Here is a 14,864-nt window from a genome sequence, read left to right as displayed (position 1 = left end):
ACCTGCAGTAACATGATTGCACGTACAATTCGCAAACATTGGCACATTTTGAGTGAAGGATTCCCATCGATTCCAGAACTACGATATCCCCCGTTGATGTCCTTTAAAAGGGCACCAACAGTTCGGGACAAAATTACTAGGAGTGGGGGCCCTGTTGGGGACACGGGCAGAAGGGGCATGTACCCTTGTTTATCATGCCACATGTGTGGACATGTTATAAGGGGGGACACTTTCTGCCATCCCTCAACGGGTGTCCCCTTTAAAATACGTGGCCGATACGATTGTAACTCTCGGTACGTCGTATATATGATTAAATGCCCATGTGGTTTTGGCTATGTAGGCAAAACCACTCAGCAACTTAAGGAGCGTTTCTCGTCGCATAAATCGAATATACGCGACCCGAATTGTACTTTGGCGGTAGCGCAACATTTTCATTTTCATAAACACGCAGTGTCACAATTGCGCATAATGGCAATCGATGGGGTCCCGGATACTTGGAGGGGCTCGGATAGGGACAAGGCCTTACTTAAAAAGGAGGCCTTTTGGATCAGGAAACTGAATACTTTTGGAGTGGGTGGTTTAAACCGCGAATATGATCTTAGTTTTTGTATCTAGTGACATCAGAACCTCCTGAGTTAATCACGTTTTCATATGTTTATTTTATGCTCTTTTTCCAGATTTTGCTTTTAATGTTCACCCTCAGCGAACCAGGTAGGAGAACAACACTGCTTTTTGTATTCTTGATGCGATGTTTTAGTCGCACTTAAAGGATACCACAGCCCAAAGGCTGTGGTAAAATCAAAGTTGCAATGTGGAGGGAAAGAAAGATACATACTTACCGCTTCCCTCGTTCCCTGCCGATGGGTCCCGCTCATCTGTTACAGCTCCCGGTACCGACCCGACTCTCCTGACCCTTCACCCGGACATACTGTGCTGCGCATGCGCAGTATGTCACTATACTCTTCGCTTCTGCCGTTGCATCGTGACGGCAGAAGTACGGACACTCCCCCGCCTCCTCCTCTCCCAGCGTGTGCGCTCCAATCTAAAGCTAGCGTGACATGCTAGCTGGAGTTTGCACTGGGACAATCGATGTGGAGAGAGCGGAGGGGGAATAAGTTAAAAAAAAACACACTGCCGGCTGGAGGGAGGGAGCGAGTGAGTGGGCGGGCGAGTGGGCGGGCAGGCAGCGAGTGGGCGGCGAGCAGGCAGCGGCAGTACAGCCCAAGCATTCTGTACATAGATGCAATGACATCTATGGTACAGCAAGAAAATTATCCCCACATTTATCTAGAGTGACCATATTTTTGTGGGTCCAACCTGGGACGGGGGGGGCGTGGGGGGTGGGGGGGGCGTGGGGGGGGGGGCGGTGGGAAGGAGTGAGGAGCACGCAGCGGCGAAGACTGGGGGAGGGGGGCGCCGAAAAAATGGGCGTGGCCATGACATTGTATGGGCGGAGCTAACGTAATGATGTAACAGCGAGGCATAAGAAAGCAGTGTTTACGCCATGATGTGGACAAACGAGACTTTGTATCATGGGTGTGCAGAAACTGTGTGATGCTAATAGTATACCGTAACCACAAAGCAGCAAACATAGCCATCTATGACCATTAAATAATAAATGCAGTAACAGTTACCCCGGACACCAGAAAATAAACGCAATAGGCAACATGTCAGTATAAAATAAATGCAATGCGGGCAAACATGTCAGTACAAAATAAACGCAATGCGGGCAACATGTCAGTACAAAATAAACGCACTGCGGGCAAACATTTCACCAGAAAAGAAACGCACTGCGGCCAAACATTTCACCAGAAAAGAAACGCAATGCGGGCAAACATTTCGCCAGAAAAGAAACGCACTGCGGGCAAACATTTCGCCAGAAAAGAAACGCAATGCGGGCAAACATTTCGCCAGAAAAGAAACGCACTGCGGGCAAACATTTCACCAGAAAAGAAACGCACTGCGGCCAAACATTTCACCAGAAAAGAAACGCAATGCGGCAAACATTTCGCCAGAAAAGAAACGCACTGCGGGCAAACATTTCGCCAGAAAAGAAACAATGCGGGCAAACATTTCACCTGGAAAAGAAACAATGCGGGCAAACATTTCACCTGGAAAAGAAACAATGCGGGCAAACATTTCACCTGGAAAAGAAACAATGCGGGCAAACATTTCACCTGGAAAAGAAACAATGCGGGCAAACATTTCACCTGAAAAGAAACAATGCGGGCAAACATTTCACCTGGAAAAGAAACAATGCGGGCAAACATTTCACCTGGAAAAGAAAGCATTTACTCACCTGGCAGAAGTGTCCGGCCTCTGGCGCGCTGCTCCGTCCCGGGACCGTCTTCCTCCTCCTGCTCTTCTCTCCCGCGCTGACAGGGCTACGGCAAGATGGCGCCCGAAGCCCTGTACTAGTGACACAAATAGGTCTCCAGTACAGGGCTTCGGCAGCCATCTTGCCGTAGCCCTGCTCGCCTGCCGGTGTCGGAAACAGACACCGGAAGAGGAGGCTGGAGCGGGGCTGCGGGCAATGAACTGGCACGGCGTCTATAGACGCCGCTGCCAGTTCATTGAGGAGAGAGTGGCCAGAGTCCCGAGGCCGGGACGTCCCGCTGCTGAAAGCGGGACGTTTCCCGGGACCTCATTAAGCCTGGGACAGCGGACCCCGAATCCGGGACGTGTCCCGGGCAATCCGGGACGTCTGGTCACTCTAATTTATCTCTGCATATGTGCATGTATATGTATATACATGCACATATGCAGAGATAAATGTGGGGATAATTTTCTTGCTGTACCATAGATGTCATTGCATCTATGTACAGAATGCTTGGGCTGTACTGCCGCTGCCTGCTCGCCGCCCACTCGCTGCCTGCCCGCCCACTCGCCCGCCCACTCACTCGCTCCCTCCAGCCGGCAGTGTGTTTTTTTTTAACTTATTCCCCCCTCCGCTCTCTCCACATCGATTGTCCCAGTGCGAACTCCAGCTAGCATGTCACGCTAGCTTTAGATTGGAGCGCACACGCTGGGAGAGGAGGAGGCGGGGGAGTGTCCGTACTTCTGCCGTCACGATGCGACGGCAGAAGCGAAGAGTATAGTGACATACTGCGCATGCGCAGCACAGTATGTCCGGGTGAAGGGTCAGGAGAGTCGGGTCGGTACCGGGAGCTGTAACAGATGAGCGGGACCCATCGGCAGGGAACGAGGGAAGCGGTAAGTATGTATCTTTCTTTCCCTCCACATTGCAACTTTGATTTTACCACAGCCTTTGGGCTGTGGTATCCTTTAAAATATACTTAAACTCATTGTCTATGCGAATTATTGACTGCATTAGAATTTTTGCACACACTGACATCTTGTGGCTTAATCTTGAACTTTTCATTTTTTACTGCAGGGTGCAACTTTAATGTCGCACCGACCTTTGTGAGCCATCTTGTGGCCACTTTTGGTAATACTGCAACCTGATCACTCCAATGACCATAATGTGTTGACTACTTCCGGGTTGACCTGGAAGTTGTCAGAGCACTGCCTGCACAGCTGTGAGTGGCTGGCTGGAGGAGGGACAGGAGGAGAAAGTGTTTCCCTTTTTTGGAAGTGATCATCCATCCATCCCAGCTTGGGGGTGTGGTGTACAAGCTAATTCAGGTATTACACTTTCCATCTGTCTCCATGGCATGCACAGTCGGGTCAGGTCCCGCCCACTTGACCCCCAGAGGACCAATGTTATAAATGTTTCCCACCAGCCCCCTCTCCCCAGTCTTTTTGGTCCTCTCATCACCTCATCCTAGGACCGATGTTATGCTGAAATGCACCGCTTACCTGCCATACTGGATGCCTCGCCAGTATGAAGTCCCGAGCGCAGGAGTCTAAAGGACACGAAGCTCGGGAGGATCCGTTGCTGATCGCGGATCGTGCGAGGCTTGGGTGAGGTAAATCCTCCGTTGGCTGCTCGCTAGATTCAATGGTGGCTAAAGGTCACTGGCTTCCTGCTCCAGCTACTTGCCGGGCGGCGTGCGCTCCACTATGCGTTCCACCGCTGGGTGTCACTTCCGGTCGGCGCTTCCTGGATTCTGATTGGTAGGTGGAGGTCCGGCCCTTGCTGCTGCCAGGGATTGGTGCAGGGCGGAGGGCGGACTATTTCAGTGAGAGAGCTCGGAGGCTCAGCGCTGATCATTCTCTCTCTGAGGTCAGCGCGAGCAGCAGCTCTTTCAGGAGGCAAAGGACTTTCTCTTATAGTCAATGTAAGTAGAGTGGTTACAGTGCAGTATTTACTTTCACCCTTAATGGTGTTGCCAGTTACTTATGTTGTGTTTTACTCTGCAGCAGGTGCTGGCAGAATGGAGCAGGACGTGCCTATTGAGGATCAGGTAGAGATTATTAGGTAAGTGGCCATTTCAGCCACCGATTCAGGTATGTATCTTTTGTTTTTTAGCAGAGGCGAAGCTTAAAATAATTATTCTACTCCTTTCAGCCCGAATGAAGACCAGGAGGAGCGGCGCACTGAGAGATCGCCACCGCGAGCAGAGACAACCGGATCATCATACCCAAGGGCAGATTCTCGCCCACGGAGAAGTTCAAGACAGTCACGCTCCAGAAGCAGATCTAGATCGAGGTCGCACAGACGGTCATCGTTTAAAAGACGACGTCGCAGTCGATCTTCGAGTAGAGAGCATCACTACCACAGAAGCTCTTCTAGAAGAGGATGTTGGGCTTGTGGAGACCGGGTTATGCCCGGGAAACTAGTGTGTCGGCCTTGTTTTGATACCATGGCAAGAGAGACCGAACAGCCAAAAGACATTTCCGTAATGATCAAGAAAGCGGTAGAGGAATCAATGAACACCTACATAGCTTCTTTACCGCCACCGCGAGCAGAGACAACCTCTTCACAACCAGGTCCCTCACAACCTCAGGACGCAGATCCAGAGCAGCCAGACGTGGGGTTTAATTTCAATCTGGTGCAACCGTTTATTGCGGCAATAAGAGAAGCCTTAGACTGGCAGGAGGAACAGCCGTCAGAAGCTAGTACTTCATCCCAACACGAGTATTATTCGCATTTGAAGAAAACAGTTAAACCATTCCCTTTATTTAAGACGATACATGATCTTATACTTGAAGAGTGGAGGAAGGTGGATAAAAAGACAGTCCCTTCCAATAGACTTAATAAATTATATCCCATGGAGGAATCCAGCCTAACGGCGTTGGACGAACCGCCAAAAGTGGACGCATCGGTAGTGGGATTGGCCAAGCACATTACGTTGCCAAGAGAAGACGCTGCTTCATTTAAAGACCCACTGGACCGAAAAATTGACTCAGAATTTAAGAAATCTTACTTATCAGCAGGAAGTGCATGTAAGCCAGCTATCGCACTCACATCGGTAGCAGAGGCCCTACGGGTATGGATTGACAATATCGAGGGAGCTCTCAATTCAGACACCGACAGAGACACCATCATTTTGGCCTTAGACGACATCAAGCTGACGGCGGATTTCGTTGGAGAGGCTGCTGTTGATGTGATAAGAAACTCTACTAAATCAATGTTGCACTCCGTAATAGCTAAAAGAGCCCTATGGCTGAAGGCGTGGTCTGCGGATTCCTCTTCGAAACAGGATTGGTGCCGTATACCTTATGATGGAAAAAACCTGTTCGGAGACGAGATGGACACGGCAATCCGACGTGTCACCGGCGGCAAGTCAGGTCTCATCCCGCAGGATCGGAGAGCAAAGAAGGGTCCATTCCAGAGAAGTACGTTTCCTTCTAGATTTAGGAATACAGGATCATACCGTCCGGGAAGAGACTTCAAGAGAGGCTGGCAAAGCTCCCAGTCAACACTGATGAGATTGAATAGACAGAAGAAGGCAGCACAGACATCCACCGGTCAAAAGTCCTTTTGATATACGGCCCGCTCAGGCAGTCCCAGTAGGAGGAAGACTCCAAGCTTTCAGGGAGGTCTGGGCGGAATCAATACAGGACAGGTGGGTAATCCAGACCATTACACGGGGCCATCGATGGACTTTTTCAAGACAACCACCCGACATCTTCAGAGCGACAAATATTCCAATTGCTCAGGACAAGAGGGAAACTCTAATCAAATACGTGGAAGGCCTAATAATCAAACAAGCCATAGTGGAAGTTCCACAGAAGGAGAGGGGATCAGGAGTGTATTCAGCCTTATTCTTTGTAAGGAAAAAGACAGGAGATCTCAGGCCAGTAATGGACCTGAGAAAACTCAATTCCTTCATAAAACTGGAGCATTTCAAGATGGAGACACTTCAGACTATCCTAAAAGTAGTATTAGTAGGAGATTGGGCACTCTCGATAGACCTAGAGGACGCCTATCTCCACATTCCAATAGATCCTCGGTTTCAGAAATTCCTCAGATTCACGGTGGGAGATCGTCATTTCCAGTTTCGATGCCTCCCATTTGGAATATGCACGGCCCCAAGGACGTTTACGAAAGTTTTACTGGCAGTAGTGGAGGTTATGAGACTCAAGGATTTGAGACTATACCACTATCTGGACGACCTGTTACTACTACATCAGGACAGAGAAACGATTCTTCAACACAGACAGACCCTTGTCACAGAGTTGCAGAACTTTGGATGGATAATCAACTACACCAAAAGTCAGTTAACGCCGACCACGGATATCACATATCTAGGAGCACGTTTGCAGACCGGTCTCAACACGGTAAGCTTACCCGAAGACAAACAGCTGAGGATACAGACGCTAGCAAGGAACATGATTTGCTCTTCAAGTGCCACGGCAAGACAGTGTCTCAGTCTGTTGGGGTCCATGACGTCCACCATACCCATGGTGAGATGGGCCCAATGGCATACGAGACCTTGGCAACTGGGGTTCCTATCTCAATGGGTCACCAAAGATACGAAACAGATAATACTAATAACAAAGCTAATGAGAGACAGTCTATATTGGTGGACAGAAAAACAAAACCTATCAACACCGTTAAGTATCCAGCAACGGTCCAGGAGCACAGTTACCACCGACGCCAGCCAGAGGGGTTGGGGTGCCTGCCTAGAGGATCAGACAATCCAAGGACTGTGGAGACAACAGCAGGGCCAGGAGTCTGCCAACATATTGGAGATCAGGGCAGCGTTCCTTGCACTGTCTACCTTCAGAGTTCACTTATTAGAGAAAGATGTGACGTTGCAGATGGACAACCGGACAGCAGTCGCCTATGTAAGGAGACAGGGGGGAACCAGATCAAAGACACTATTGCGAGAGGTGGCACCAATATTTCAGTTGGCAGAACGTTGCTTCAACAGCCTGACAGCCATATATCTACCAGGCCGGGAGAATGTGACGGCAGACTTTTTGAGCAGAACCACCATAGACAACAACGAATGGTCATTGGACCCAGAGATATTCCGAGAGATCTGCAGGGAGATGGGAAGTCCACAATTAGATCTGATGGCGACAGCACAGAACAGGAAATGCAACACATTCATGTCTCGATACCAATCATCGGGGGCAGTAGCGACGGATGCACTGACAGCTCCCTGGGACTTTTCAATGGCCTATGTCTTCCCTCCAGTTCCACTGATCCACAGGCTACTGTTAAGGCTAGTAGAGGAACAAGTAACCTTAATAGCGGTAATTCCGTTCTGGCCAAGGAGACCTTGGTTTCCTCTCCTATGGAGCCTCAAGCTACAAGATCCGATACGACTACCGGTGAGGGCCAATCTACTCACACAGGGTCCAATATATCACCCCAATCCAGCTACTTTAAAATTAGCAGTATGGAGGTTGAGAGGAGGAAGTTGCAAGCAATAGGTTGTACGACTACGGTTATTGATACCATCCTAAAGGCCCGAAAACCAACTACGAACTCATCATATCAAAGAATATGGTCAAGATTTCAGGAGTTTGCCGAGATCTTACAATTCAATCCGTTAGAGCCTCAGATAACACACGTCCTTCATTTCCTGCAGACTGGATTGGAGAAAGGACTGGGATACCATTCTTTAAAGGTACAAGTGTCGGCGCTATCAGCACTGACCGATCAGAGGTGGGCGTTACAGCCCCTCATAATACAATTTCTCAGAGGGGTGATGAAGGAGAGACCACCAGTTAAAGCAATATTTCCCAAGTGGAATTTACCGTTGGTCTTAGACACTCTCTCAAGAACTCCCTACTTCCCTTCGGAAGAATCCACACTACAACAGTTAACATATAAGGCGGTTTTTCTGGTTGCGATAGCCTCGGCAAGAAGAGTGTCGGAATTGCAGGCCTTGGGTTGGGAGGAACCGTCAATAACCTTTTTCCCAGACAGAGTGGTACTCCGGCCCATACAGCATTTCATACCAAAAGTCTCCTCAGTGTACCACTTTAATCAGGAGTGGACTTTGCCAACACTGTACGAGGAAACTAACGCTACTCCGCACCCCTTGGACGTAGGGAATACATTAAAAAATTACATTGAAAAGACAAGAGAGTTGCGTATGACGGAGAGACTTTTTGTCATACCAGCAGGCTACAGAAGGGGCCAGGCGGCTACGTCAAGGACAATAGCAGGCTGGTTGGTGAAGACGATACAAGCATCCTACAGGGCTAATAATCTAACACCTCCGCAACAGATAACGGCACATTCGACGCGAGGACTAGCCGCATCATGGGCCGCATTGAACAAAGTTTCCGCAGAAAAAATCTGTCAGGCCGCCAATTTGACTTCGATTAATACATTCATGAAACACTATAGAGTGGATCCAGCAGCCAACTCTACAATACATTTTGGTTCTGCTGTATTATCTGCTACCTAAATTACATTAAAATTGTGTGTTCAGCATATCACCTCGGCCCTCCCTGAGTATTATTCTAGTTAACTCCCGACTGTGCATGCCATGGAGACAGATGGAAAACGGAAAATTGAATACTTACCTATCGGTAATTTTCCTTTCCATATGTATCCATGGCAGCACAGGGCTCCCTCCCTTGGATTCGGTGATTCGAGTAACGAAGACTGGGGAGAGGGGGCTGGTGGGAAACATTTATAACATTGGTCCTCTGGGGGTCAAGTGGGCGGGACCTGACCCGACTGTGCATGCCATGGATACATATGGAAAGGAAAATTACCGATAGGTAAGTATTCAATTTTCCGTTTTTTTTCAGTGTGCATGAAACATGAGCATATTTGCATATTACCATTGAAGTTCCCTCTCAGGTCTGCTCTGGGGCCCCTCCCATACAGGAAGGGGGTATTTAAAGGTGTTTGTCTTGTCACAATTTTTATGGCTTTGAGCAGTTTGATAAAGGTGTAAACCGAAACAGCAGTCTGTCACTGCTGCCACTTTGGTGCTATTAAAAGAGCTTTGATACAAGACAGCGGTGCCGGTCCTTTCTGTTTTATTTGGACTGCACTTCCCAGGAGGCACTGGGGAGAGACCTTGGGCACGCTGCATACTCTTCTTTGGAAACGGTGCTCCCTCTGTTTTGTTTATGTGCATACATACAGTACACACACACTGTAAACACACACACACACACACACACACACACACATATACATACATACATACAGTACACACACACACGCACATACAGCACACACACACACTGTACACACACACACTAGCGACATGATGGGGGTGTGGGGGGTGCGAGCCGCAGCAGGTGGGGTGACCCCAGCCGCCCTAGAGGGATTGCGCTGTAATGGAAGGAAGAGCTGCAGCCGCGGGGAGGGCAGCCCGACCTCTCCCTCCCTTCCTCTCCCAGGGCTGCCCTCCCCGCGGCTGCAGCTCTCCCTTCCATTACAGCGCACCCCCTCTAGAGCAGCTGGGGTCACCCCACCTGGTGCGGCTCGCACCCCCCGCACCCCCATCACGACGCTAGTGTGTGTGTGTACAGTGTGTGTGTGTGCTGTATGTGCGTGTGTGTGTGTGTGTACTTTATGTATGTATGTATATGTGTGTGTGTGTACTGTATGTATGTGCGTGTGTGTGCGCGCATCGTGTGTGAGGGGCTAGGATAGAATGCCTGCTCATCTAATAGCGTGAATGTATTCAATAAATATCGTAAGATCTGCAGCCATTATGATCTATGAGAGGGGTGGGATATGATGCACAGCCGCGGGGACTGCAAGGTCGGTATGCAATGTGATATGGTAGCACATTGATTGATCTATCGGCTTATGTTGAACTATGTATTTAACATGTATGCATCATTCTCTGTGTAATGCAAAATGATTAGTGTGTGTGAGTTAGGTTGGTAGGATTCATTTATGTTTATGGATAGGAGCAGAATCCCTAACAGCACATGTTCCCAAGCCCCTGATGAGTCACATTGCCGATAATACCGGTGGGGCGGAGTCTAGGAATTAGCGTGGTGGATTCTGAGCACAGAATACGGCGAAGAGGGGGGGGGGATGCACTTTGGAATCTTTGCCTCTGGTGCTGGCGAACCTTGTCCCGGCTCTGCCATAAAGCCACTTGACTGCCTGCCACCACCAACAGGGTCCAGGACTCCAGGTGGATTCCTGAACAAAAAGAATAATCATTTTTCTGGTGCGTATACATGCCTGCTAATTTTTCTGTATGCACTGGGGCTGCAACAACAAAACAAAAGGCATGTACATGTGTCAATTCCCCTTCGTGATCGTTACTTTGCCGCGGCGAAGGGGCTTGCGTATCACAATGAAGCAATGACCGCCGGCTGTATGAGTGTGTTGGGGGCACACCCAAGTTAATAAGGTCGTTGCTTCGTTGTGGACAGACCAAATTCGATTAGCTGGACAGTCACTGTTGTTTTATCATTGAGCTACCTCAGCCCGGCGACCATATGGGCTTGAAAACCGCCAATGCCTGCACTCTCGCCATGGTGCGCACCAGTCCAGCACGGCCATCACTACACAAACAGCTGTTTGCGGTGCGTTACACATTGAGTTTGGTCTGTCAGTGTGAAGCAGTACACTAATTACACTACCTGATTGATGTATACAAACGCACAATGTTTTAAAGCACTTTATGGCTCCAATTTAGCATGATGCAATTTCATTTCTGCCCTTAAAGGACTTATGAGGCCAAAATCACTAAAAAAGTAAAGTACCTGCATGATGTTTAAATGCATGGAGGATGCCATCCGCGCCCTCCGTGCAGTTCCGCCTGGTCTCCTTAGTGAAATCGCCCCCCGTGCCGCTTGCGACCCCACAGGCCGGGTCGGGCTCTCCTGCCACTCCTAATATGGAAGCGGCTGCGCAGTCCGCATTGCCGCAAGTGCGGCTGCGCAGCTCTAGGGCCTCCCCTCCGATCCACGCTACAGTACGTGGTTCGGGGGGTTGGCCCTAGAGCTGCGCAGCCGCACTCGCGGCAATGCGGACTGCGCAGCCGCGGCCAGCTCCGGCGGCCATATTAGAGAGGCAGGAGAGCCTGACCCGGCCTGTGGGGTTGCGAGTGGAAAGGGGGCGATTTCACTAAGGGGACCCGGCCGAAGTGCACGAAGGGTGCGGATGGCGTCCTCTGTGCATTTCAACATCATGCAGGTACTTTACTTTTTTAGTGATTTTGGCCTCGTAAGTCCTTTAAAACCCTGCTTTGCATCAAATCCATAATTTTCCCGGGACTTTCGCGTATATCCCAGTCCGTCCCCTCCAGGTGTTAGACCCCTTGAAACATATTTTCCATCACTTTTGTGGCCAGAATTAATGTTTGAAGTTTTGAAAGTTCGCCTGCCCATTAAAGTCTATTGTGGTTTGAAAAGCTTGCAGGTTCGCAAACTTTTGCGGAAGTTCGTGAGGTTCGCGAACTTAAAATCGGAAGTCCGAGCTATCTCTATATATAGCCAGCTGTCACCCCCCCAGTATAGGTAGCCAGATGACCCCCCCCCCCCACACCCTCCCTTACAGGTAGCCAGGCGTCCTCCCACTCAGGCAAGCTGCTATTTCCACATTATAGGTAGCCAGATACTCGCTCATCCACTCATTATGTATAGCCAGAAGACCCCCCCCCCCCCTCCCAGTAGAGGTAACCAGATAACCAGATCCAAATTTCTCCCAGCCAGTGTCTCACAGGTGGGTCACATAAGAAAACCCTGGCTATGGCCATGGAGAACAGACACTCAAAAGCACTGAGGACAATCTGCAAAAACGGGTAATGCCAAAACGTAATGCCTAGTAAACACGATGAGATTTTCAGGCAGATTTTCTGCCAGATCAATTATTTTCAGCATGTCCGATCTGATTTTGATCGATTTCCTGATCGATTTTCCATAGAAGTGAATGGGAAAATCGATGGCCATGCTCAGGTAAAACTCGCTGATTAAACTAAGGATTAAACTAAGGATAATTAGTTCAGCAATGACAGGAGGAACCAATTGTAAACATCACAAACAGAACTCTAGACTGGGAGCACACTTGTCTGTGTTTTCTGCCCAGGAAAATTGAGAACCAATGTAAATACATGGCAGGCCAATGCACACTTCAAGGTGTTTTTCCTATCCAGAAAAACAAAACAAAACCTGACAGCAGTGAAGCATAGTGTGGATTTTCTATACCAGTTAAAGTAGCTTCTGTGAAAAAAATGCATGCATTTTCCCACATACAGACACGTGTGTAAAAAATACATGAGAAAAGCACGCACAGAAAACTGACAGACAAGTGTGCTACCAGCCAAAGGCTTTTTAGTAGAGCAGTTTGTCTAAATCAGGGGTCTCAAACTCAATTTACCTGGGGGCCGCAGGAGGCAAAGTCAGGATGAGGCTGGGCCGCATAAGGAATTTCACAATCGCGGCGCATCGCCGCCTCTGCCCGCCCCTCTCACTCTTCCTTCACAGAGAGGGGCGGGGAGAGGCGGCGATCCATGCGGCGATTGATGTCAGGAGAGGCAGAGCTGCAGCTGAAAGCTCTGCCCCTTCCAGGAAAGTGGGTATATAGCATAGTGATATACTTTATATAACTGTGTATACAGATTGCGAGATACATTATACAGACAAAGTCAATCAAAAGGCAGAACTAATACATAGTATTAGTCCATATAGTGGGGGTGAATGTCTTGGGCATTCAGGTACATGCAGAAGTCAGAAAAATCATTACTAGAAAATGGAACCATCCCATTATCCAGGAAGAGGTTTATATAGTATCAAGAACATGTGGATTAATATCTAAGTTATCAACTGTTGATTCCGACGTGTCTAGCCAAACTTTCCATATTTTGTCGAATTTATTTAGAGAACCCCTGGCCATCCATGTTAATTTAAATAGAGGGAGGGCACTATTGATTTGTTTCTTCCACAGGCTAATGGGAGGCTTCGCAGTTTGTTTCCATTCAATGGCGATAGTTTTTTTGGCGTAAAATAACAGTAGTCTAACAAGTATCAGTTTATGCTTGCTAAAAGGCTAATCCTCTATCATACCCAACAGATAAGCCTTATATGAGAGAATCATAGGAAGCCCCAGAGCATTGCTCATAAAAGATTTTATTCTGTTCCAAAAAGCCTGAATTACCCCACAGTCCCATGTCATATGCGTAAAGATACCAGGGCTATGCCCACATCTCCAACATACATCACTAACCCCACTTGAGAATTTAGAAATTTTAACTGGAGTAAAATAAATCTGGTGAAACCAACATATCTGAATCAATTTATCCCTTGAACAAATGACTGTTTTCATATACGTATCTGCAAAATCAGTCCATTCCTCCAGTGTTCTTACTTCGCCCCAGTCTTCCCATAATGCCCTGGATCTGCTCAGATGAGACAAACACATGTAGACAATCAAGTTAGAGTACAAGTTAGATATAAGACCAGGGCCGGATTTACCATAAGGCACTCTAGGCACGTGCCTACAGGCGCCTGATTAAGTAAAAGGCGGGTATTTAATTGTCCTTTTAAAGTTTAAAAAGCTTTGAAGTGCGATCCTCCATGACCGCGCTACTCGCCCCGCCCACTTTTATCAGGATCCGGCAGCCGCCTCGCTCTCCACACATACAGTGATGTGTGGCTTGTGTGCAGGACAGCAGCTCTTGCACGCTCAATCCGCTCCCTCAGTCTCCGCCCACCGCTGCCTGTATTCATGCGTGCACACAGCGCTGCAACAAGCCTAGAGCAGCAGCTGCGTGCATAGGCAATCTCTGCTGCCGAAATCACGTGGGCGGGGAAGGCATCGCTTACCTGCCAGTGAAATAAGCCTGCCTGTGCCCTGCCTGTGCCCAGAACCCTGAAAGGAGAGGGAGAGAGACGAATCCGGTGAAGGTAGGCAAAAAACTCTCCCTCGTCCTGTTCAAAACAGCAGCCACCAGCCAGCATGTGTATTCCAGTGCGCTCTCACTCTCCTTACTGGTGCCAGAGTTGGCTGTCAGCTCCAACCCCCTCCTCTCCCTCTTCATCCATCCATCACCTGCGACTGTGAGGGAGAAGGGGTCAAGCCGAGGGCACACACAGTTTCGAGGTCCGGGAGGTTGCTGACAGCGCTGGGAGTGCAGACAAAAAGTGTTACTCTGCTGTGGACGGTACATTCACTTCTTGCAATGAAAGTTAGCTAGCTGTTTGGGGGAGGGGGAGTGAGGGTTTTGTTTTGTGTGTGTGCATGTGGGGATAAGGAGAGTGTGTCTGATCTGTGTGATCAGTGTCGGTGTGTGTGAGATCGGTGTCTGTGTCTGTGAGATCGGTGTCTGTGATCTGTGTGTCTGTGATCGGTATGTGTGTGTGAGATCTGTGCATGTGATTGGTCTGTGTGTGTGTTTGTGATGCGTGTGATCGGTGTGTGCGTGTGATCGGTGTGTGTGATTGATCTGTGAGTGTCTGTGTGCGTGTGCGATTTGTGCATGTGATCAGTGTGTGTGTATGTGTGTGTGTGTTTATGATGCGTGTGATGGTGTGTGTTCGATCTGTGAGTGTGTGTGTCTGTGATCGGTATT

The 14,864-nt window shown here is 48.9% G+C and overlaps 1 protein-coding gene across 1 annotated transcript in view; it reads right to left on the bottom strand.

The window, feature by feature from the left end:
• The window catches only part of LOC137532765 (sodium- and chloride-dependent GABA transporter 3), an 843,944-nt gene extending 829,728 nt beyond the window's left edge, over nt 1-14,216 (bottom strand). Inside the window, exon 1 of the mRNA XM_068253626.1 lies at nt 14,119-14,216. The gene's annotated coding sequence lies outside the window, so the exon portion shown is untranslated. The remainder of the gene's footprint in view (nt 1-14,118) is intronic.
• Nucleotides 14,217-14,864: the final 648 nt, after the last annotated feature.

This window comes from Hyperolius riggenbachi, chromosome 9 (genome assembly GCF_040937935.1).
Source record: "Hyperolius riggenbachi isolate aHypRig1 chromosome 9, aHypRig1.pri, whole genome shotgun sequence".
In the NCBI taxonomy this organism is placed as follows: Eukaryota; Metazoa; Chordata; class Amphibia; order Anura; family Hyperoliidae; genus Hyperolius; species Hyperolius riggenbachi.
This window is presented reverse-complemented; position numbering and strand designations above follow the sequence as displayed.